Genomic DNA, 24163 nt, shown 5'->3' with positions numbered 1-24163 from the left:
ATCACCTCTTGGGCACTGCTGCTCAAGCCTACCCTCTGTCTTTTGAATGTTGTAGATTGAGGCTAATATTTGTTTAATGATTCCTAATGAGAACTACTATGTTTTGTACCAGGAGCTGTACTAAGGCTTTATGTGTATCATCTCATTTCAGCTCACTGCATGAAGAACATTGAAATATCTGTCATCTACCAAAAAAAAAAAAATAGTGGCAATCAGAATTTAATTACTTTCCTCATGCCTCAAGGCCAAAAAGTGGCAGAGCTCAGATGGGAACCCAGAAAAGCAGGACCCCAAATCTGTGTTCCTAAGCACAAAGAGAAGGAAGAAGTTTACACCAGATGAAGGTGCCTCCCCCATGTCCTTCTTGGCAGGTAAACCCTTCCTCTAAATCTTAGGCCACAGCAGTATATAGCCACTACTGCTTTGTGGTTGTTTAGGCCTGTTTTCTCACCTGTCGGAGAGGATAGGACACCTCCCCATATTGCCTATAACGAAAGGTGCTATGAGTGAAGATGTTGCAGGTCAAACATATCCCTGAAAACCTGCATTGAACTGGATGTTGAAAGCAGCAGTTTCTCCTAACATAAGAATTTGGCTGGAGATTCCAAAGGCTAAAGCCATAAATGGTCAAGTACCCCTATACTCTAAAGTGAGTGGTGGGTGATCTTGTAAAGGAACTGGACCCGAACTGGACCCAAACTGGTTCTGCATGCATTAACTCATCACTCAGAGAAGCAATATAAGAGGGAGGAGACACTTGCCACCCTGGCAGGCATTTTTTTCCACACTCATAAAAGGAGGGAGTTTGCTTTCCCCATGTTTCAAGCCAAGTGCAAAGGGCTTCAGAAAGTTTGCCCCAAGCCAGGCCAGCTCCGAAGTAAACTCATTACAGACACAAGGAGTGGTCTTCAAACGTCTAAAAGAAAAGAGGCTCCCTGAGAAAGTCGGCTAGTCCAAAGATGGCTGTTTGGATGATTGGTCCAAGGTAGGGCTGGAGATGATCCATTATTGAAAATATTCTCTTGAGTATAACAAGGAGCTCACAAAGCACAAGAGAGCTGAAGGAACTAACCCACGTGGCAGCCTCTGCATGCATGCTTCAGGCTCCTAGAATGATGGGACGGAGCGATATTGGCTGCTCTGGAGGCTCTGAACCTTCACTGGTCAAAAGTGAATCCCCTTGTGCCAAAACAGCACAGTAAGTGTTATCTCATGTGCAGTTATGGTGGGTCTCAAATGTTAGCATGCATTGCAGCCACCCGGGAGGCTTATTAAAACTTAGATGGTGGAACTCTTCTCTATCTCCAGAGTTTCAGATTCAGTACATCTGGAGTGGGGTCTGGGATTTTGTGATTCTAATAAGTGCACAGGTGATGTTGGTGCTACTGGTTTGGGGGAACCACTGGTTTAACAGCTAGGGCTACTTTGGAAGGGATATATTCTGAGAATTAAACCAACCTAGATAAATTGGCAACCTAGAGGTTCTTGGTGGTGAGATCTGAGTGCCTAGTGTCAGGAATGCTAGAATAGCAGGGATCTCACCATTTGTTTTCTTTTAATTGAAATGAAATAAAACCATTCAATTTTGATGAAAACATCCAAATTGAAGTTAAATTTTATATAACTTGTTTGAATGTATATATTCATTTAGCAAAAATTAAATGTGTCATTTAGTTAATAAATTGATCATACAACCAAAAAATACCCCCCAAATCTATAATTATGAACTATGCAGTCACTTAAGAAATGCTATAATTTTGTTTTGTGAAAAAAATATTAGAAATACTGCAAACTGCTGCAAATTTAATCTAAGTTTCAAAGGTTTGCAGAAGAGAAATGTATTTGCCTATTAGGAATGATTCTTACTGAATCATATAATTAATTCCTCAAAGCCAATATTTATTAGTGAAACATGTGAGTTTGCAGGACAGATTTAAAAGAAATTGATTACAGTACTGTATTTGAATATTAAAGTGTTTAAAATATTTTAAAAATATTAAATAGCATTTGAACACTAACAGTTAAAATAGACTCATTTTTAAAATATGTTAAACTTTTTATCATGGTGAAATTCTTAATGTATTTAATATTCAAAATAATGTTTTTCATCTTCATAGTGATAATAGACGTTAGCATTGTTCTTATAACCATTTTTGGTGTGCTTTTATATTTGGTCATTGATTTTAGGAAACTTGATAATTTTGCAGTGTAGGCTTTTGCAAATTGGCCATTCATTTAATTACCCATTGGGAAAATTTGTTTTCAGCAGGTTGGTTTTCAGTAAGTTGAGCTAAAGATGGACTCTAGCGAACATCATTAGCTTTAACTGCTCAGAATAATTCCCATTGCGCTGGAGAACTGCACTGCAGTTTTCCTTTGAAGAATTACCCTTCCTACTGTCTGAATTGGTGAAGTTCCTATAAAATTAATTCTTTCCTCAGCTACACTGTGTTTGCATAAACTAAGCTAATAACAGGGTACCATATTCAAGTAACCGATGGATGAATTGATATTGGCTTCCTTGACTAACAAGCTATAATTTTTTAAAAATTGGAACCTTAGCTCTAGTAACATAGTAGAAATAGCTCTTCTAACTCTGTTGCTTTACTTTCTTCCAGAAGGTGGATTCCTTGCTACTGATCTGTTTTGTGGACATTCTGGTATTTTCAGTGGAGTCACATTAATGTCACTTAATTCTCTCACCAGTGATGTGTGCAAACATGTCCATGTTTTAGTGAAGAGATTCCCATCCCCAGCTCCACTGGTTGCATAAACCAAACTGATCAAAAGAGTGCATGCTTTTATTAGCTTGGTTGATATATAACCTTGTGTTCTTTGGAATCCTAACTCATTTAGTATAGTTAACATATCTTTCCTAAACTTGCTGCCTAGCTTTCTGCTGGCAGGTTAATACCCTGCTACTGCTCTCATCAGTAGTATTTCTGATGCTATTTTTCTTAAGTGGCATGTTGAAACAAACGTGGGGTCAAGATTCCCTGGTGTAATGCTTTTGGGCAGAGATTTTGTCAGATCTTTTTTCTGAGCTCTAGATAACTTGGGAAGATAGGCAAGATCCCTTCCAACAACCAGTCAGCAATTCATTATCTGAGCTGCTTAAAGAATGTTTTTAGAAATATTCTGAACCCATCAGATTCCTGGAATAAATAAAATACTATATTTGATCCACTGTTATTTATGTTTTCTATTTTATATAGCTGAGCATAATCTCAGTTGATAGAATCTTTAATATAAGTAAAACTAATTTGAATTACTTAATGTAGTTTTCTGACTATACAGTCATAAACTACTGTTTGCATTGGCAGGTTCTGTTTTATGTAAAACCAAATGTTACAAGTGATAAAAGAAAATAAATCGGACTTAATAAAATTGAAATATTTCAAAGACACCATCAAGAAAGTAAAAAGACAATGCACAGAGTGGGAGAAAATATTTGCAATAATCTACACTTTTAGCCTCTTTTTTAAGTCATAAAAGATATGTTGAACCTGGGATGTTATGGACTGAATTATATCCCCCCAAAATTCATATGTGGGAGACCTAACCCTCAAGGTGACTTTATTTGGAGGCAGGGCTTTTAGGGAGTTAATTAAGGTTAAATGAGATCATAAAGGTGGGGCCATAATCTGATAGGACTGTTGTCCTTAAAAAAAGAGGAAGAGACACCAGAAATCTCTCTTTCCACATGTGCACAAGGAAAGGCCATGTGAAGAGACGGTGAGAAGGCAGAAGTTTGCAAGCCGGGAAGAGATGCTTGACCTGAAACCAATCCTGCTGGCACCTTGATTTTGGACTTCTAGCCTCCAGAACTGTGAGAAAATAAATTTGTTATTTAATCTACCCAGTCTGTTGTTATGGCAGCCTGAGCAAACTACACATGGGATGATACTTGTTGTCAGCTGACACAGCCAGACTGAAAGTCATCAATGATAGCTCACTCCAACACTAGACAAACTATTAATGAACTTTTTTTTAATTCCTCCTAGTTCTTCCTCCTAGTCATATAGTCTCTTTGTGAACTTGGCTCTATCGTGCTCGTATTTCCATAGTAAGGGTCACCTTTGCCTCTCCTCTGCCTCACTAAAACATTCATATCTGCTCTCCTTCATATCTGATCTTACCCACTAGTACACCCAAACAAGCCTAACACATTTCTCACATTCTAGTTTGAATAATCAATTTTTTTAAATGAAAATCTGATTCCATCAATACACTGCTTCCAAGTCTTTATAGATCCATCCAGTTTATATTTATTATATGCCTTTCCTCAACTCTCTAAATATATCTGCATCATCTCTATGGGACTCAGCTCTATTAAACAAAACAAGTACAGAATTTAAATGAAGAATTGTTAATGCTATATGGGGTCATACTTAGATGTGCTAAATACAATCTAGGAAGAACAACTATGGAATTTCAGAGTTAAATAAGAGGATAAGAGGAAGCTCAGAATGCTCATACACAGTATAGGAAAAGAAGAGTGTCTAGATTTTTTTTTTTTTTTGGCGTAACTTTCTTCAGGCAGGATATGTTTCTTAGTCATATCCACATCACTGGCTTCTAAGACAGTGTCTGTCTCAATAACTGCTCTTCTTAATAAAGATTAAGGAGCTGACATTTCAACTAGAAAACACCTAGAAAATTCAGGAGTATAGCTAGGAGAGGGGTGAAAAGGCTGACTCCGTCTCTCACAAAACAGTGAACACTTGTTCTCCCTAGACTCATAACTGCAGCAAAACTGATCTTGATGAATACGTTTTTTTTCCCCCAATTCCTGTATTCCCATTTTAGTGTTTTGACATTTCTTTCACTTATTTCTGCCTTTAATTATGATGATAGTTCTCTCTCCTCAACTAATAACTTAGTGAGTGAGACTAAGTGGGACTAAATCTCTTCCCTTGAGTTCAATACTTAATAGGTGATTATTGGATATTTACTGCATAAAAAGCATAGAAAGCAGCACCATAGAAAGGATCATTTATATTACATTGCAGCTAAAGATTCAGATTTCTGTTTCAATCACCATGGACACAGTTTTTGAGGACTGGTTGAACACATAATATTCACTAAAATATCTCTATGTCTCTAAAACAGACAAGTAGTTAGTGTCTGAATTATATAAGAAACTACTAGAAATAAAGAAAAACACATAATCTCTAATAGATAAGTGAGTAACTTACAGAAGACAAGGCAGTCCAAAAAGTTAAAATAGCATTGGTAGAGCAGCTCAAAGTACACAGCTAATCACAAAATTTTAATTAAAGTAACAATGAATTTATAGTAATTTGTAATAATAACAGATCAGCAGCATTTAGAAAGCTAGAAAATGCCAGGTCTGGGTGGGGGTGTGGAAGTACTGTCCTACTGCTACAAACTCTGGAGAGCAATCAGGCCCTACATTACCAAGCTAGATAAATGTGACCTATGATCCAGTCACTCCACTGTGTCTATTTCTCAGGAAAGTTCTATCGGTCCATGAGGAGGCACACGGGGTGACACATATTGCTTCATTCTTTTGTACAACATTGGAGGCTCCCAGTGTTTGTCTCACTGGGAGAGTGTATAGTAAAAAAACTTTTAGAAATAATTGACCATTATACAGCAGTTAGAGACAACTGATTAGAGATACCTGTAGAAATGCAGATAAGTCCTAAAAATAAGGCTCCATGAAAAATACCGTTTATATACATTAAAAATACATCATCATAAAACAGTAATACTCATTTTGCAATAGTATGTTGGGAAAAAGTGAAACATCAAACACATTATAATCAACAGTGAGGAAAGAAAGGGATGGGATCCAGGTTTTGGGAGAGAAGGGAATTTTTTTTAAAGTAACTGAATATGGTTTTCAGATGAATATGTCTTACATGAGAATGTCAGAATTAGGTAACCTGTTGTCTATATGTATCCAAAATGAATCAGGATTTTAATGGAAATTGTGTTTGTGTATGTGTAGGAGTGTATAGCCCATATATTCTTTGTGATGATTGTCCCTCAGGGGCCAATTTTTTGTGTTCCGTGAAAAAAATCAACATGTCTCTGAGATTCTAGGCTTTACGGAGGTCTGTCACCTATAAGTTAAAGAAATCCGCTCTGTGGATGGTACTGCTGCTGTTAAGTATTCAGTTTGTCAAACCCGATTTTGCTTCTGAGCTTTCCAAGGTGCTAGGAGGTGACAGGGTTTTGTGGTGAAGTGAAGAGTCCCGGCTCTGCTCAGAACCTTTTCCTGACACTGCTTCCACGACCTGCAAAAGCACCTTTTGTTGGATGAATATACATTAGAGAGGTCCAGCCTAACACACTGTAATGGCCACTGCTGAACTCTGAATCCTTGTCACAGCTAGAGAAACCATCGGCAGGGGAACACAGGTGGAATGGCTAGAAAAATAAATACCATCTCAGGACCTGAAAAGCGCTCTGTCATGAAGTTCTTTCCACTTGACCTAAGTCCAAACTGAGTATGTATTGAGGCAAAAGAATCTAATCAAAGAATTTATTCTTTTTACAGGCCTAACAGATGACAGCTATGCAATTCAAGAAAAATATATTTGGCCATTGTTAATGTTGACTCCTAGTTAGTGGTCCTCAGCTGGGACAATTTTGCTCCCCAAGAGATATTTGATGATGTCTGAAAACATTTTTGATTGTCTCAACTAGCTGGCTTCTAGTGGGTAGAACCCAGAATACTGGTAAATAACCTACAGCACACAGGACAGCCCCCCCCCCCCCCGAACCAGTGATCTGGCCCAATATATCAGTAGTGATGGAGTTGAATACCCATGCCCTAAGCTAGTTAGATAAACCAAATGTGTCCTCAGGGTTCTCACACCCTGAATGGCAACCTTCCATGTTCTTTGACCTTGCCTGGACTGCCCTTCTAAAGATATCCGCATGGTTTTCTCCTCTCTTCTTTCAGGTTTTAAATCAAATGAGACCTTCTCAGTGAGACTTTGTTTGACCAACTAATTTGGGGATCCTTATCTCATTCCTCAAAAATCCCCATCCATCTCCCTTGCCTTATTTTACTCCATATACTTACCACATGTGTACTATGCTTTACTTATTTATTTTCCGCATAGCCCCATTTTACTTGATTTGTTATTGTTAGATCTCCAATGGTGCGAGGAGTGCCTGGCACATAATAGGTACTCAGTAATTTTTTGTTGAACAAATAAACTCAGTCTTAAGAATCTTAAAGAAGAATTCAATTATAGATATGACACCTGTCTCAGATGATACTGTGCAGATTCATGATGTCTTAAGATAATACTGATCAAGCATGAGCTTAGCCTTCTTGTCTTCCCCTGTGCTCTTTAATAAGGACCAAGGGGACTGGAAAGCTACCCCAGATTGGCTGTGAAGATTCAGGAAAAAAAAAAAAGTATGTTTATATTCATGTGTCATATTCTATTACATTTCTTTCAATTATTACCATTTAAGAGCACACCTAAATGGAAATAGATTTTTTTCAACCTGATTTTAGTTTTTAACTTTTTTTTTCTTTTTTTTCACAGAGAAATCCAACATCTGGCCATCAGGGGTCTGTAACTGTCTACCATAGTGATTTTCCTGTCCCCGCCCCCAGTCCATACTCATGTACAACTCTCTCAGGGACATTCATGGAGAGAAGTGGACAAGAAAAATTCCCTTGATGGGCATAAAGGTGGTATGTACCAAGAACCCCTCTCATAATCATTTACCATTCTTGTCCATAAAGAAATGGCATATGCTTGGACCCAGTGTCCACTAGAATAATTCCTCTTTACTGTTTCTCTAAATAAAATATAGTTTAAAAATCACTGTTAGCCTATTTTTTCCTACAATTGTATTTGGAGTGTATTGAGGTGGTTAAATGGATCATTTTACACATAGGCTGCCTCTCAGTGGTGAACCATATTCATAGGATGATCTAAATATTAGGGTCAAATACAGCAACAATTCTTGTAAGAACTTTCTCATTCAATTGATCTCTCTAGACTTTTCTTATAAATACACGAGCAATTTTAGTCACCTCTTACCACACCTGCATTAATCAAGGTCTCAGAATATAGAAGGCTAACTCAAAAGGTTCTGATTGAATTTAGTGGAGGGTTTATATAAGAGGTAAGGATAGGGTTAAGGTGACCCAAAAGGAATTCTGGGGACACTCAGAAAGCCGTAAGCCACGATGGGAATCCATTTACCCCCCCTAATACTGGGAGGCAGGAGGAGGAAAAGGTATTACTGGAGCCCTTCTTGGGACCATGAAGGAGCAGTTTCTCAGGAGCAGCTATAGGGCTTTAGAGGAACAGAATAGGAAACACCGAAACTGCAATAGTACGTACTACCAAAACTGCCCAGCAGTCATGTAGAACGCTGTCACAGGCTCCCTCTTTCTCTATACAAAGAGGGAAAAGTGAACTCCTCAAGGTTCTATCCACTGGAAGGACTTCCCCATACCATGGTTTATCAAAGCTGTTCCTCAGTGAGGCTGTAACCTTGTGTTTCCAACTGGTTCCAGCATCTGTGCAGACTCACCCACCAGTTTTCTGATGCTTAACTGGTCTGAGGAAATGCCCCCTTGAAGCCATAGGTGTGGGTTAGAGGGAGAGGGAGCTAATTAAGCAGAAGTGGGTCCAGTAAGAGTATCAGCCACATGCTCGTAACATTTACTTGTGCTATTAACGCTGCTTGGTACCCGTATCCTGTTTCATTTTCATTTAAAGAAATGGAATACTGATACATAAATTCAAATTGATGAGAAAGATGTGTCAGATAGCACGGAATCTACAATGGGAAGCTGATTGCACTCCTGCATGCGGTATATATTGCTTCAAAGTTCCAAGAATTGTGCTGCTTGCTTCACTGTGGAAAGTTGGAATTGCCGACATTCGCTGTCCCTCGGAGTCTGGAGCAAATTAGGGCTTGATTTCCAACAGGTGCTGGAGGAGGTCATCAAGAGGACGTGCCGGCCGATTGACCCGCCAGGTGGACCCAGGCAGCCCGAGGCTCCGCCCCTCCCCTGGCGCGTGGGCGGCGCGCTCCCTGCTGCTCGCGTGGCGGGAGCCATTTTGAGGACGCAGCCTTGAGGGAGAGGGTGTGTTGAGACCGCCTGGACGGTGTTTGCGACTGAACCCCGTTAATCCCTCTCTGTCAACTTTTAAGATTCCGGGAGGCAGATGTGGAGATCGACTGGTCTTGAGGCGCCCGAGACAAGCCTCGTGGGTAAGTTCCCTTGTTGCTGAAACCTGCTGCCTTCCAATCTGGAGGGACTGCGCTCTCTTCCTCTCTCCTCGCCCTCCCTGGGCGGGAGCCGGTTTGCAAACCAACAAGAGAGGAAAAGTTTTTGGCAGAATATAGTATGGCCCTCCTCCAAAACACTAGGAGTCTCTGCTCTGATTCTTTTCTTGTGGTTTTCCTACCTGCCACAGACACTAAGTATCATGGCCACTCCTAGGTCGTAAGGCCGCGTGCTGAGGCATCTTGAGGGCAGCCGGAGCTGACTGTAGAGCCCTCTCTTATTCTAGGCCTTGTTCGAAACTGGCTACCTCCTGAGTTACCTGAATTGAGCAGAAAAGTACTCCTGCATGCGGTATATATTGCTTCAAAGTTCCAAGAATTGTGCTGCTTGCTTCACTGTGGAAAGTTGGAATTGCAGGAGCTTCTTTCTCGCTTTAGAGAGTATATCCCAGTGTGCCTTAGATTTTTAGATACCTAGTAACTTTGCTGATGTGGCCCATGAACTTTCCAAGGGTGGTGTCTGTATTTTGGCATCAAGGGTGCTGGCTCCTCCTTTGTGAAAAGATTTAATTATCAGTGTAATGGACTATCTGTGGCATAGGAATAAAACCAAAGTCCTGAGCATTGTATTTTTTTTTAATTTTTAATTTTTTAATTGAAGTGTAGTCAGTTACAATGTGTCAATTTTTGGTGTACAGCATAATGTTTCAGTCATACATATACATACAGAAACAGACTCACGGACATAGCAAACTTACGGTTACCGGGGGAAAGGGGACGGGAGAGGATAAAGTGGGAGTTTGAGATTTGCAAATATTAACTATTATATATAAAATCGGTAAAAAAAAAAACAAAGTTCTGTATAGCACAGGAAACTATATTCAATTTTTTGTAGTAACCTATAATGAAAAAGGATATGAAAACTGACCATTGTATTTTAAAACAGGCAGAAGAGCTGCTACTGTCCTTACATAAGACAAGGGAACATGTCCTGCTGCCCTTGGCAGGGGGAAGCAAACAGCTTCTGGTTTGCTTTACTGATTTGTGTTGAAAAGAAACTGTTTGCTAGGTTATCGCTGTACCAGGTGCCAGTGTTAGTGTCAAGATAACCCAGTAAAGATCTCTTAGCTGGAACAGCTGGAGTCACCATACAACTAAATTTATAATAATCTACAGCCGTTCCTTGAGGCCCATGTGCCTTCTGCACTGTGAAATAGGTGAGTTGAATGAGAATCACTGACAACGGCATCTTTTAAGTTTTTACAGGTGGCACTGATCTCTGACATCCTCTAGCGATGTGGTAGCCTATTGGCTTACTATTTTGAAGAAGGGCACAGTTCCACAGGCTTCAAATTGGCCCTTCTTTTCTTTGTAGCTCTCACTCCATGGACCTGGGAACCAATGCGGGGGGTTTTTCCTAGATACTTCATACATCTTTGCCAGTAGCTATTCAGTAACTAAGGAAATGTCCACAGGATAAGTCTGGTCTATCAACAGCATTTGCTCATTTCTTTTCTCTGTGTCACATTTTGATGATTTCCTCAAAATTTCAAACTTTTTCCTTAGTATTAGAGAGTTATATATTCATGATCTTTGATTTGCTGAAGATTCAGATGATGGTTAGCATGTTTTAGCAATAAAGTATTTTTTAATTAAGGTATGTACTTTTTTAAATGACATAATGCTATTGCACACTTAACTACAGTGTGCTGTAAACGTAACTTTTATAAGCACTGGGAAACCAAAAATTTCGTGTGACTGACTTAATCGTGATACTTGATTTACTGCAGTGGTCTGTTAAGAGTGAAGAATTTCAATTATGCAAACCTGGGTTGAAATGCTGACTCTCTTGTTACTTTATATGAGCATCCATATCTGGAAGAAAAAAAAAAGTGGTGGGGGGATATAAGAAAAATGACCTTATAGGGTTGTTTTGGATCACTAAATACAGTGCTGTTTTTAAAGGTGTTAATATAGTACCTGATTTGTCATAAATACTCAATGAATGTTTAATGTTTTTATTTCTGGTTGATAACAGTATAGATAAGAAAAGATGTTTATTGTATTTATAAAAAAATGCATTGTTTTTCTCACTTTAGGAGTGCTACATGATTAGTACAGGTTCTTTGGAGCAGGTAGAGCATATGAGGAAAAAATAAAGTCAAAGATAACCAGATAACCATGTAATCTGTATGCGTTTCCTTCCACTATTTTGCAGTATGTATTTTAAAAATGGTTTTTAATCTGAAAAATGTTTAAATTATATATATATTATTTGATTAATGCAAAAACACTTTTGCAATGACTTTCAGTTTTTCATAACTTAAAAAATAATATGAACATTTTGCTTAACAAAAAGAAGCATTTAAAACATATTAAATAACATGTATTTAGATTTAGGAGTCAATAAACTTAGAAAGAATCTTATAATATGACCAGTTCTTTCAAAATTGCTCTTGTGTAGCACCAGATAAAATATTTCAAGACAAAGTTTACTTAAATGGATTTTTTATTGAAATAACTATAAACCACTACATAATAAACATTTCAACCTAATTTATTTCATTTTATTCTAAAAGATTTTTAAATGCTAGACATATAAATGATGCACTAACCAAAAGCAATTAGAATCCTTCCTATTGTTTGAAAGTGCTTATTCCTAGGCCATGCAAGTCTGTCAGCATGTTTTCAGTCTGATGTACCAAGGTCAAATGCACTCTGGAGACACTTCTTAATGGAATTTTCAGATGACTCAATGCTATTGTACAGTAGACTAAACAATTTGATGACCAGCGCATTTAGAATATATATTATGTAATTTCAGAGAACTTTGGAAATGCAGGGGCTCCTTTTAAATGCTAAGTAGTATCTTTGGCTGTTCTTTCTGAAGAACAATGGAAAAAATAATCTTGCTGACTTCTTTCCAGTGATACAAAGTACGGATGAATCGTGAGTGTAGATTTAATTCTTTCAGCTATTACTTCAATCGGCTAAAAGCATGTAGAAAAACATTCAAATGGACAGTAAGGAAAACAAGATAGAGTGGCTGAAAGAACTTGGCTGTCATTAATTTGTTAATAGTTGTTCACGCATCAATATTATTAAATGATGCTATGGAAGGTAAATCAGGTATCCATCCATTAACTAACTCATGAATATGACATTAACAGGACTTTACATTACTAAATATGTATTAAAGCAGATTAAGCTATATGAACTATATTTTAAATAATGCCATATTTTAAATAATGTGGCCCTGATCCATTTTAATATTATGGCAAGAATATTCATATTTATCAAAGTGAAATTTGATGTTGAACACAGTTACTCTCTCTTTGAAATAGTTTCCCTTCTTATATTTTTATCATGTTGGCTGTGTTTTTCTCATATTTCTCCATTTTTTTTTGGTCCAGTGCTTCTTTCTGTGTCTCATTTTTTAACTCCTCTTGCTTCCCTAACATTCATGGTGGTTTTAAAAACAGTCTTCTCTTTATATTCCCATCTCTCTCTTGAATGTTTTCATTCATTTTTTAAACTTTACCAAGTATATATAGATAATAACCAAATGTGAGTCTCTTATCCTAGACTCTTTCCAGTGGGCAATGTCTAATTTCCATCTTTCTGTCCCTTCCCAGTTTGCTCACCAATAAGTTTCAAAAATCCATCTCAAGGATCCCATCAATCTCTTCTCTCCAATGTCTATTGCTGTAGCCATAAATAAGATCAGTAAGATCTACAATGCTCCACAGTGCTAGCCAGTAGAACTTTCTGCAGTGATGGAAATGTTCTGTATCTGTGTTGTGAAATACAGTAGCCATTAGGGGAGCTCTTGAACACTTGAAATGTGGCTTATGGAATTGAGGAACTGAAATTTTAGTTTATTTCATTTTAACTAACATTAAATTTGAATGTTCACATAAGACTAGTAGCTACTGTATTGAACAGCACAGCTATGGATTGTTTTCGGTACTCTGAGTTGGCCTCAGAAGTTACAAGATAAAGACCTTTGGATTTATCTTAAATCCAGGAAACTGTACATATTACTCTGCTGCTTAAAGACTCTGAGTGCCTCCTCCTATGTTACGGCTTAGTCCAGACTCTACAGACTCACATAAAAGGTCCACTGTGATCTCATTCCATCACACTTTTCCAGGCAGCTTTCCCATAATCTCATCCTTAAGTGCTCTGATCTATCCAGACTGAGTTATCTTTGTCGTGAGTCCATAGCTTCTGCTTACTCCACAGTCCTACTTTGACTCATGTGCATTCTCTTATATAGATCCTTGGCCCAAACTGCATTTCCAACTCATCTTAATTGTTTTTCTTGTGTGTGTGTGTGTGTTTTTAAGGAAACTTCAAATGTGTTTGGAATATAACAGCAGAGTACATTTTGTAAAATTATGTATAACAAGAGCATTTCTCCACCAGTTGATTGAGTGGACCAACATCTGCTTATTTCAGAAGCCCCAAGATGCCTTAATACTATTTATCTCATTATCTCCATTATTTTCCCCTCCGGGGGACTGTCTTTAATAAACTTGGCTTCGTCTCTTCTCCTGGCAATTTTTTAAAAATTATGATTCAATTTAAACTAAAAGAAAAGGACAATTGACCCATTTCTCCCACCTGCCCCAACCTTTCCACCCTCCGACCCCCACATTTGGCAACCACAAATTATTCTATGAGCTCAGTTTTTTGTTGGTTTCTTTTGTTTTTAGGTGCCACATGTAAAAGAGATCAGAAAGTATTTGTCTTCCTCTCTGACTTCTTTCACTTAACATACTGCCCTCAAGGTCTATACATATTGTTGCAAATGGCAAGATTTCATTCTTTTTATGGCTGAATAATATTTCATTGTGTATATACACCACAATTTCTTTATTCACTCATCCATTGGTGGACACTTAGGTTGTTTCTATAGCTTGGTGATTGTAAATAATGCTGCAGTGAACATGGGGGCACATATCTTTTTGAGTTAGTGTTTTCGTTTTCTTCAGATAAAGACCCAAAAGTAGAATTGCTGGATCATATGGTAGTTCTATTTTTAATTTTTTGAAGAACCTTTGTACTGTTTGCCATAGTGGCTACACCAATTACATTGTCACCAACACTTTACAAGGGTACCCTTTTCTCCAAATCCTTGCCAACACTTGTTATATTTTTTTTTTTAAATAACAGCCATTTCAGCAAGTGTGAGGTGATACCTCACTGTGATTTCTGACTGGCATTTCCCTGATGATTAATGATGTTGATCATTTTTTCATGTAGCTGTTGGCCATTTGTATGTCTTTGGAAGAAATATCTATTCAGATCTTCTCAAGTTTGAATGGGGTTAATTGTTCAGTTTCACCTGAAGCTGTCACTTTCTGAGTTTTTTCCAATATCCCATGATATATGCAAGCTCTCCTTCTACTGAATGAGTCTAGTTATCTATCTTTATTTCCTCCAGAAATAGAACTATTTTATCCTTATGTAAGGTTATAAACTCTTTCAGGTCATATTCTGTATCTGATTTACTCCATAATCTTCTGGCTTTGGTCTACTGCCCAGTATACAGAACACTCAAAATAACTGGTTTATCAAGTGATTGGATTAAACAATAGATAACTGAATTAATGTGGACATTTCAATTTGAGACACTTACTATCATCATCAGAGCATTTCAAATGAAAGTAATCAAATCATTAGATAAATATGGACTTATAAATGTATAGATACCATATATGGAGACATGTTTTATTTTTATTTATGTGTATATATATATATGGGTGTAGTCTCAAATATGCAAATGGTCTCTAGTTATAGCTGGATGGTTTGCACATTTTATGCAAATTGTTTTCTTTTTATATGCATGTGGAATACATATACATTTTTATCTGATATGTACTGAAAAAAGTAATTTTTTGTTTTTCTAGATAATTGGCTCTGCTCTTCCACATGTAGAGCAATCTTAAACATTATAATTATATGCTAAAAAACAAAACATTGTGTGAAAATATTTATTGTAAATCAGAATATTATGGTAAGTCAAGAAGATTTTCCCACCATGAACATTTGTTTACCATCTGTATTCAGTCCAAGCAAACTGTTCATTACTATTAAGCTTGGATAGTGGACACTGTAACTCCTTGGAACTGTTAAATTATGGCAGTTAACATATATGAAAAATCCGATACTCTTTTTTAAGGTTTTGTGAACTTTCTCTGGAATAGCCTGAGAAGTTCACTTATTTTCTAAGAAACTTTAGTCCCAAATAGCAAATACGTATATTCATATTGTAAACACACTCCAAAGAGTCTGTAATACAATGATTTCAATAGTAGATATTACTTTATATTTTCCTTACTACAGAAATCAATTATTCTGTTGTGAACAGTGTTAAATGATGAACTATACTGATTAAACATTAGGCAGTAGATAGGATTTAATTGCTAAAGAAGACTCACCAGATCAAAAATGACAAGGCATAAAAATTTACAGTTGGTTGCATGGAAAGGCTATAGTAAGGCACCAGCATATAAGTTAGGATATGGATCACAGCCAAAGGCCCCCGACAGTAAGGGTCTGGAGAAACCAAGCTATTGGCCTCCCTTTGCAGAGGCCATAGTGGGATGCACCTTTTCTTTCAAGCCAAGAACACAATTTTCTCTTGTATCAAAAACCACCTCTGTGTGCACATAAAACCACAGAACTAGGAAAGCCAAAGTGGAATCTCAGCCAAGATTTCTTACGTCCTGGTGGTCAGGTAGGCGTCTTCTTGCTGCATAACCTGCCCCAGTAGCAGAATGCTGCAGGTCCCTCACCAAGACTAGGTACAAATCATCAGTCTCACTTACCAATAAATAATGCTGACATGCTGGTATTTCACCCCAGAGCTCCTCAGACCTGTAAAGCAACACTGTTAGGCAGTGCAGTTTATGCCCTGGCCAGGGTCAGGGCTTTGCAGGTACTTTTCTTATTTCAGACCAGTTTCAGACCTAGGGGAGTTAACTCTCACAGCTTAGAAACCAAATAACAGGAGCACAATAAATGTCTTGCAACACATAAAAGTGACAAAGGGTTAGTATTCAAAATATATGAGGCATTTATAACCTAGAAAGAGAAAAATAATAAAAAGGAAGAGAAACTCCAAACGTATTTTTAAATCACACATGTAAAAACTCACTAATGATTTAGGAATGGCAAAAAAAAAAAAAAAAAAAAAAAACACCAAAACTAATCAGATTGCCAAATTTTTCAAAAGTGTGCTAGATACATTTCCATAAGAATCTGGGAAAACAAGCCCTCACATGCTGCCATGGAAGTGGAAAATGGTGCTGTTACTTAAAAGAGCAATTCAACGAACTTTACAACGTTTAAGGTTATTCTTAAGACTATTCAGGGGGTGAAGTGTAGCTCAGTGGTAGAGTACATGCTCAGCATGCATGAGGTCCTGGGTTCAATCCCTACTACCTGATATTTTAAATAAATAAATAAACCTAGTTACTGCCTGCCACAAAAAATAAAAATTAAATTGTTAAAAAAATTAACTATTCATCTCCTAGAAATATACTTTAGAAAAAACTAGAAAACAACATGGGATACATTTGCATGATTATTTGTTACAACTTGCTTGTAATCATGAAAAATTAGAAATAATATGACCTATATATAGAAAAATAGATCAATAAGTTACATATTTTTGATAGAGTACTCCATATAGGTTAAAATGGATAGACAAATATATTCATATATCATGAGTCAGAGATGTAATGATACACAAATTCTGAATCATGAATGTACTCTTAACACTAAAAATTTAAAACATTAAGTTGAGAGAGAAAATCACATTACAGAAACACAAATTTTATCACATCACTTATATAAAGTTTAAAACCACACAGAAAAATCCTTATAATACATTATTTATGAGACCAAAGAGATGTAATGAAATATAAAATTTAGAAAAGATAAACACCACCTTTTAAATAGTGGGTACTTCAAGGAAGAAACTCAAGAAATGTTCTTAATGCGGGGTCCAAAATGATTTATTTCTTTGAAAACAAGAATTTGTGGTAAATGTGGCACAATGTTAACTCCAGCATTTGGGAAATTAAAACTGTGCCTCCTGGAATTTGGGCTGTAGAGGGACAAGTGATAGACTTACATCTGAAAAAAAAATCCCTATTAAATAGATAGGGAGGCCATGGAGGTCAAACTGCCCACCTATCAAAAGTAAAAATAAATAATAAAAAATTTGAAAAGCTGCCTAAGATGTAATAAGTGTGGACTTGATGTGAAGAAACCTACCTGGGTTTATCTTGAATCTTTCCTACAATTATTGCTGGATGGGTTGTAGAATCTGACCTCAGCTTATATAGAGAAACTGAATAAAGTGTCCTAAGTTCCCAGCAGTAGTAGAGACATTTTCAAAACCAAGAGTGAGGAACTCGGATGGCTCCAGTTGGGGTATTTCTCAATAATTCTCACAAACACAAAAGAAGCACTCCATAAAGTAATAATTGGCATTCAGAATCTGCCGTAGTCAGAGGGAATCATCAAGGCAATACGTCTGTCACTCAAGTTAATCTTTTCTTGATCCTTTAGGGTGTCCACTTGGAGTGAGAGAGTGAGAAAAAGGAGAAATACAAGATGAGGTAGAGATGACAAGGACCAAGAACCAGACGATACCCCAAGAGTGATACAGGATTAGATCAGGTAAGAGATCCAGCTGCTAACTGAATAACACTACGGAATTTTGATCATTGTAATACAATGGACAGTCTAATTGTAAACATGAGACTGTTCTTATGACTAAATGTGGCCTATTATTTCATTATTGAACAGTGATCATAAAGCTTACAGGATCTACTTGAAATTTCATCCTAGGCAGGGGAAGAATTGGCCCTACAGAGCTGGTCTGAAGGTGCAGTGAGAGGAACGAATGTTTTATATTCATGCCTTAAGAGACACAACTTGTACAATAAACAGATTATATGGTTATTTTATGTAAAACAAATACAGGGCCCAAGGGACGTGTATCTTCCATAGAGCCGTTGTAATCTAGACTTTAATCTGCTCCTTGATGATTTGCAAGCATCGTTACAAAAAAACTAGAAGAGGGAGGTAGAATTTGGTGAATACGTATATACTATCAGTTACTTAACAGTTCTGATATAACTAGAACTTGTAGGGTTTTTCAGTTTTTGTGTGTTAATTACTAATGGTACACATTATTCCAATACTGTATATTTGGTTTGAGATAAACAGCTGGAAAATGCCACATTGGAAGCATGAAAGAAGACTGGGGGACCATTCATTTAATACAGAAACAAAGAATGTGTTGGCTGAGTTAAATTTTTGCTTTAATCATTTATATAAACTCTTCTTTCTCCTGTGTTTGAGGCTTAAGTAAGAAGCTATACTGTTTTATCTTGGGGCGTTGTTTCAAAGTTGTGTTTTAATTTTCATTTGTCACATGTGTTGTTGTTGTTTTCTAATTTGCAAATACTCTGAACGCCTGTAATCTTCTCTACAAATTTACAGTGAAGTATGACTGAGCAATTCAAGTGACCATTTTAGGTCCTGAATTTGAGTTGGTGCAAAGTAATTGATGAGTAAGAAGCTATAATAAACATAGCAATCCTCAGGGTGAACTTCCATGTCATAGAACTTTGAAGCCAAAATGATACTTATCTGAGATATTTGGTTCATGTGATCTTTACTGCACAGGCCTGTTATATACAACATAACATGTGATGTCTAAGAGATCTTGACAGAGTTTGGAAACATGAAGTCTGTAAGGTCATAGTCTTAATCACTATTAGCGTGATATGATATATCAGCTGCTCAATAAAGCCAGAATGCATGTTCTACCTGTAGGATTGGATGATTAGCAACAGAGTGATCTATGTAAAAATATCAGCATGAGTTCTCAAACTAGGGTCCAGTAAGCACTATATCTCCCATATTGCTGTGCATACCATCCTGTCTTTCTCCTCCTAGATACTTAACCAGTGCCCCAAGAGACACGTGACAGTTGATCCAAAACTTTAAGTGACTTTTGAATTCCTTAGAAAAGACTGATCATGTACTGTTGTCAGTAATACTTTTTAGTGTGCATCACACACACACACGTTCTTTTATGTATTTTAAAATTTAGCCTTTATACTTGTACTAATGTTCCAGTACATTATGTTCATTACTAAGTGTATGCGAGTATTAGAAATGTAAGATTTTTGAGATAAAGATGAAATAAGCATTATTTCCACCAAGGTGTTTTACGAGAGTCTTCGGCCCTAGACTCTGGCTTTGAAATTCTTAACTTCTGTGGGAAGGAAGAAAAATTAAAGGTGCCATAAGTGCTTCAGTGTGTGCTGCCCCAGTGAGATGTCATTTTGCAAGGCTGCTGATTGTGGAATATGGTAACCAGGGGAGTGGTATGTGACAGAAATTAGTCTTCAAAAATAATCTGAGTAGCTGATAAAAATGCATGTGTAAATCAAGCAAGGTTTGAATATAAATGTACAGAGTGATAGGACTGAGTTAATGACATGTATTGGAGAAGAATGTATTAAAACAGTTGCCTTCCTCCAAGATGTGGAAGTGAACACTATTGTAGTACATCTGTAGGCCAAATACGTAAGGGGCTATTCAGCTACACCAGCATGTTTTTTTTTAATGAATCATTTTATTTTTTGTATATATGTTTTTATTGAAGTATATGTGGTCAGTTTACAATGTTGTGTCAATATCTGGTATACAGCACAATGCTTCAGTCATATATGAACAAACATACTCGTTTTCATATTTTTCACAAGTTACTGAATATAGTTCCCTGTGCTATATAGTATGAACTTGTTGTTTATCTATTTTATATATGTTAGTATCTATAAATCTCAAACTCTCAATTTGTCCCTTCCCACCCCCTTAACCATAAGTTTGTTTTCTGTCTGTGAGTCTCTTTCTAGTTTATAAATGTTTGTGGTTTTTTTTTTTTTTTTTAGATTCCACATATATGTGCTATCATATGGCATTTTTCTTCCTTTTTCTGGCTTACTTCACTTAGAATGACAATATCCAGGTCCATCCATGTTGCTGCAATTGGCATTATTTTATTCTTTTTTATGGCTGAGTATTATTCCATATTTTACTTACACACACACACACACACCACACGCACACACATATATATACATACATATACACACCACATCTTCTTTATCCAGTCATCTGTCGATGGACATTTAGGTTGTTTCCATGTCTTGGCTATTGTAAATAATACTGCTGTGAACTTTGGGGTGCATGTATCTTTTGGAATTAAGGTTCCCTCTGGATATATGCCCAGGATTGGGTTGCTGGATCATATGGTAAGTCTTTTTTTAGTCTTTTGAGGAATCCCCATACTGTTTTCCATAACAGCTGCACCAAACTGCATTCCCACCAGCAGTGTAGGAGGGTTCCCTTTTCTCCACACCCTCTCCAGCATTTGTCATTTGTGAACTATTGAATGATGGCCATTCTGACTGGAGTGAGGGGATACCTCATTGCAGTTTTGATTTGCATTTCTCTGATAATTAGCGATATTGAGCATTTTTTTCATGTGCATATTGGCCATTTATATGTTTTCCTTGGAGAATTGCTTATTTAGGTCTTCTGCCTATTTTTGGATTGGGTTGTTTTTTTCTTACTAAGTTGTATGAGCTGTTCATACATTCTGGAAATTAAGCCCTTGTCAGTCTCATCTTTTAGAAATATTTTTTCCCATTCCATAGGTTGTCTTTTTATTTTGTTTATGGTTTCCATTGCTGTGCAAAAGCTTATAAGTTCAATTAGGTCCCATTTGTTTATTTTTGCTTTTATTTCTATTGCCTTGGTAGACTGCCCTAGGAGGACATTGCTAACATGTATGTCAGAGAATGTTTTGCCTATGTTTTCTTTTAGGAGGTTTATCGTGTCTTGTCTTATATTTAAGTCTTTAAGCCATTTTGAGTTTATTTTTGTGTATGGTGTGAAGGAATATTCTGACTTCACTGATTTACATGCCCCTGTCCAGTTATCCTAACAGCATTTGCTGAAGAGACTGTCTTTGCTCCGTTGAATGTTGTTGCCTCCTTTGTCAAAGATTAATTGACCAAAAGTCTGTGGATTTATTTCTGGGCTCTATTCTGTTCCATTGACCCATAAGTCTGTTTTTGTACCAATACCATGCTGTTTTGATTACTGTAGCTCTGTAGTATTTTCTGAAGTCTAGGAGGGTTATTCCTCCAGCTTCATTGTATTTCTTCAGCATTGCTTTGGCAATTCCATCACATGATTCTAATAAACTAATTTGTAAGAGACAAGAAGGGTAGAGCCAGTGATTTTTGACATAGAGGGAGCTTTCCTGTCCTGTAAAGGTAGGATGGAAATACAGTATAGTTACCACTTTGCTCAGACGAACATGCATAGCAAACAGGAGTGTCAGTAACACAGAGGCAGGAGACAGAGAGAAACTTGTCCCTGGTAGCCAGACACACATATTCTCATAACCATATTGAATCATTTAAGCATTTGCATAAAGAGGTACAGTGGCTATTAAGGACAATCATAGCTTTTCACCTTTTTATTAAGTGTAGAAACTGAAAGTTCCCTTAACTTACTAGAAAGATCATGATAAAAGATAGTCTTTTTGATGCAAATTGCAAGGGAGGCAAAAAAAAAAAAGGCAATTAATAAAGAAAACCATTTCTCTTGGTTATCACTGGAGAAGGATCTCAACTGTTTATTGAAGAGGGTTTTGAAGTTAAAATAGGAGTCCTACTGCAGCATTCCACAGTACTGCTAGAACCAGAGTTCCAAAAGAAAGAAATCTGTATTCAAGGACAAAGAATTTTATGTGAAAATGTAATGTAGGGCAGACAACAGCAAACTGTGGTCTGTGGGTCAAATCCACCCCTTGCACCCATTTTTGTTAATAAAATTTTATTGGAACAGTGACACACCCATTTATTTCTGTGTTGTCTGTGACATATTTCACAGTTTTGGCTGAGTTAACTAGTTACAACAGAAACAGTTTCTTATAAAGCCTGAAATATTCTCTGGCCCTTTATAGAAAAAGTTTTCTGGTGTATAGTCTCTTGGGGTTAGTACACACCATTATAGTTTCTGAAAAGACTTATAATTAGTATAAACATTTTATGAGTAAATACTCACTTTTATAGGAATAATAATTTTACATATATTTCAGTATTTCTATGGATAGTTTGTCTGGAATGTCGTGGTGTATGTGTGGGTATAAAACCATTTGGTAGACAACACATAGTTCATTCTAGAATGTAGATTCAGTCATTCTTCCTCAGTCCCAAGTGGGACTCTTCTCAGTTTTAAAATGGATTTCCCTTCCCGTACACCATTTGGGTATTTCTTCAGGCACCAGGGTCTAGAATATCATCCAACTGAAAATGTCTGTTAAGATTCTTGCAGGCAGAGAAGCAAATTAAGTAAGAAGCCAGTTTTTCAAAAGTTTGTGTTCACTGTTTTTTGTCCTGGACTTTTGTGCTACTTATTACATATATATCACCTGTGAAGAGTACAGATCATAAGCCTTTCAGTTCAACTTTTGTTTGATTTTAAAAGTAGAGTATATCACGGAAGTACCTCAAATCATTTACCTGGACATTTATTTTCACAGTTGAGTTTCCCGTCTCCTCAGTTAAAAAAAAATACTCTTACATACCACTTCTTTGCATCTCTCTCCAGGCCAAAATGTCTTTGCATGAATGTCTTGGCATTGTTAATGATATTTTATGTCAGTAAACGAGAATGATCTTTTACACATCGATTGCCTCTCCACTGGCTACTTCACTATCAGCGATCAAGTTTTGAGTAGATAACTTTCCTACATCTTGTGATTAAGGAGATGGAGATACAGAGTGTTCACAATAAATAACTTGATAAGAACTTTGACCCAGCATTTCTGTCCTAGTCTGCATCTTTGCTTGTTTCAGTCCAGCTTTAGAAATTTATTTATTTGGATCACTGCCTTTCATAGGTCATCCGAATGTGCCTCTTGTAGGGGTCACTCTTTCTATGAGTTAATATAAATGAGAGAGGTCCTGAGGGACTGATAGGTGCTGTAGAGGTGGTTTCAACAAGTAAGATGGCAGGATTAAGCCCAGGTACAGTGGGTAGCAAGGGACATGATGAGTACCAGGATGGACGGATAGCCCCAAAAAAAGTGAAGGTGTCAATAACAATTACACACCATCTTCTCTTGCTTTACGATTCTGCCTAGGGCCAGATCTGCTCAAGAATTCAGTATGCTGACTATTTCCCTGTAGAGAGAGGGTATGGGGGAGAAACAGAGACAGGAAGAAGAGCAGGAGGAGGATAAAAAAGAAGAGAAATAGAAAAGCCAGCCCATCAGGAGTGGCTCTCTGCTTTAGGAGTTTTTCCTATCCTGACACTCTGTGTTTTTGCTTTCCTGGATCCCATATTATCTTCTGTCTATTACTTAAGTAGTTTTTCAGAGGGAAAGGTATTCTCCAAAATGAGATTACTTTGGCAGAGTGGCCTCTGGTAGAATTATTACAGTTCTCAATATTCTTGGCTTATGGCTGCAGAATTTCCCATCAACACACACAAAATGTGTTCACCAAAGTAAAATTAAATGCTCTGGGCCCTTGGAACTGTCTCATTGCACAGTGAATAAACAAAGGATGAGTTAAGTTCTCTGGGTTGGTAACAAAACACATACAATAAGGAAGACAGTGAGCAGTTAACTACACTTCTCTTTGTTTTTTATTTTTAGTCTGAAAAGTGATTTGACTGTCTATACTAATGAAATAATTTCACCTCTCAAATAACCATTAAATATTTGTCTCACAGATTACACTGATAGGAGATGGATAAGTCTTATGAAATGACAGATAGTTTTAAGGAGAGAAATATTTTATTGATTTAA

General features: G+C 36.9%; 1 long non-coding RNA gene across 2 annotated transcripts in view; it reads left to right on the top strand.

The window, feature by feature from the left end:
• Positions 1-8945: 8945 nt before the first annotated feature.
• LOC123618181 (uncharacterized) overlaps positions 8946-24163 on the top strand; it is a 538073-nt gene continuing 522855 nt past the window's right edge. For both annotated transcript variants that reach the window (XR_012504508.1, XR_012504507.1), the window contains exons 1-2: positions 8946-9225; positions 17827-17937. This is a non-coding gene — a long non-coding RNA (uncharacterized LOC123618181). The remainder of the gene's footprint in view (positions 9226-17826; positions 17938-24163) is intronic.

This window comes from Camelus bactrianus, chromosome X, assembly GCF_048773025.1.
Source record: "Camelus bactrianus isolate YW-2024 breed Bactrian camel chromosome X, ASM4877302v1, whole genome shotgun sequence".
Lineage (NCBI taxonomy): Eukaryota > Metazoa > Chordata > Mammalia > Artiodactyla > Camelidae > Camelus > Camelus bactrianus.
The sequence above is the reverse complement of the archived record's forward strand: the minus strand, read 5'-3'. Positions and strand labels throughout refer to the sequence as shown.